Source organism: Bison bison, unplaced genomic scaffold (genome assembly GCF_000754665.1).
Source record: "Bison bison bison isolate TAMUID 2011002044 unplaced genomic scaffold, Bison_UMD1.0 scf7180017864369, whole genome shotgun sequence".
Classification (NCBI taxonomy): domain Eukaryota; kingdom Metazoa; phylum Chordata; class Mammalia; order Artiodactyla; family Bovidae; genus Bison; species Bison bison.
The window spans coordinates 32,854-35,460 of record NW_011494941.1 but is presented as its reverse complement, the minus strand read 5'-3'; positions in this window follow the sequence as shown (position 1 = coordinate 35,460).

Below are 2,607 nucleotides of genomic sequence, written 5' to 3'. Positions count from 1 at the left end.
CGTCAACGTTCCACTTCAGATTTTCTCTCTTCAGCTGTGATTTTAGGTGGGAATGGATGGCTCGTTGAGTTACCCTTTCCTGTGGAACCGTCCCGCTGCAGTGATGAGCACTGGCTGAGGAGGGTAGCGTGACCTTGCGGAACAGTTTGTCCCCTGGGAATAACCATACTTTTGGATTTTCCATGAATCTTATTAATTCAGTCTTAGAAAAAAGGCACAATCTGACAATATAATAGATAAGATCCTCAGTCTTCCGAGAATTATAGGCTGAAGTCAGCATGTCACTGTATAGACCATAACAGCAAATAATATCAAATATTTATGAACTCTTGTGCTTTTAACACTGTAAAACACTGTGTGTGTGTCATCGCATTTAATCCTCTTAAGGACTCCATGAAATCTATACTACTATTACCCCCATTTGAGAAATGGGGGGTAGAGGGACAGAAAGATTAACTCCTTTATCCCAAATCACAAACCTTATAAGCAGCTGAGCTGGGTTTCCAATCCACGTCTGACAGAGCCCTCCCTCTTAACCTCTGTAAGCATCCTGAAGGCAAATATTAAGTGTCATTTATTAATGATGCTGCAGCCTCCTTAAACCTAGGACATCAAAAAGCTGTTGCCAGAGAGTGAGAAGTAGGATTATTCTATTTTGGAGACAGAGAACCATGATTCCACTATTTGCTATCTTGAGTCTGAAGATTCATTAGTAGTAGACAGATGTTGAGATGTAGTAGCCAGTCCCTTGTCAAGAGGGAAGCGGTTTCTGCATAGGAATGGTAACTGTAGCCTGTGAGGAGATTTAATAATCTGAGAATATGTGTAGAAAAGAAGACAGCCACTGAGGTGGAAACCTGGGGGTTAGGAAAGGTATCAACATTTAAGAGACAAAAGAAAGGGAAGAATCAAAAGAAAAATAGAGAGAAAGCAGTGTTGGGAAAGCCAAAGAGAAGAGTTTGTGCCAGTGAGGAGGAGGTGATGAACCTAGTCCACTGCTACAGGAAGGAGAAGTCAGGTGAGGTCTGAAGAGAACAGTGGATTTAGTTTGGTGGTCACTGGTGACGTCAGCAGTAGGAGTTTAAGGACAGTAATAAGCGCAGAAGAGAAAGTAAAAACGATCGAGGAATTAATGAGTAGTTAAGAAAATAGACCAATCAAAGATAGATTAGGTTGGCTCTTGGCTATCAAGGAAAAGAAGCAGTTTGAGAGGGGAAAAGAGTCCCAGGAGGGACTTTTGAGAATGGGAGTCCTGACAATTATCTGTATGCTAATGGTAAAAAGCTGATAGTCAAGGAGACAGTTAAAATACAGTATGGGAAACAAAATACCGATCTAGGTCTCCATGGCTTTGGGAAATGATACAATCATCCTAACCCTAACCCTAACCCCAATACAATATTGTAAAGTTAAATATATATATATATATATATATACACACACACACACACACACACAAATATTTTTTAAAAAAGGGGAAAGACAGAGGTCTTAGCCCTAAAATGGAAGAAAAGGCCGTCTTTTGGGAGAGGGAGGTTGAACGGAAGGACCTGTAAGATCCTTCACAGTATTAAGACTTTTTGATGAAGGGCAAAAAAAATCCTGTCACTATTGCAGTGTGTTTGGATGGTGAGGAAGGAAAGGTACACCTATGGACTCAGGTTTGTTCTATATGGCACAGGAAAAAAGTAATGTTAAAAGGATCTAGTCTACTTCAGAAAACCACCAATAACCCCTTCACCTGATGCTAAACCTAGACATTTTTTCAACAAAGAGGTCTCTCCCTTTTCTTGTCGTATCAGGCTTCTAAAAGCTGAGAATGATACTTTTGCATGAAAGTGACATGCAACATGCAATCTACTTGCACACTGACAAGAATATATGGAAACCATGTCACTTTAATAATGTGGCTTGGGGCTCCCTCCCCAACCTTGGGCCCCATGCTGTCCTTACTATCTCTAGACTCAGCCTCCTACTTCTGCCTAAAATACCTTTAGGATTTCTCCTGTGTGCATAACAAATAACAGCATGATGTACATTTCAGCACTTATTCAAAGAGGTTTCCAGGTGCTAGATACAAGTGGTGGAAGATCTTGTGTTTTTTCCTTTAGATCTAAATAGTCTGAATCTCAGTATTGCTCATGGGAACTGTTTCAAAGGCTGAAGTGTCAGAATCAGAAAGGAAAAGAACTGTGTGGGTGGCAAGTTGCTACATGCAAACCTGTCATATTCTTCTTTCATTTTCAGACCTGAATATGCATGGATGCAGAAATTATAGCTTATCCCAAAGTTTTTATTGTCAGCATCAAATATAACAAAAAATGTCAAGAAGATAAGATTGGTATATTTAAGTGAAAATGTTCAACAAATTTGATCTTTAACTCAAATAGCTCTGTCTGTTAATGAGCCCTTTCACTCCCTTTGAATATACTCTGAGAGAAGGTTGTGGGGCAAAGTACAGAGTCAAATCTCATTTATTCAAATTTCACTACTTTGAAATTTACAATAATTAAAAACAGAACGGAGAGAAACTTATTTTTGTTTAGTGATCCATTTAGACATGGGTACAAAATAATGGGACTGAGGAAGAAACTTAAAAATATTTAT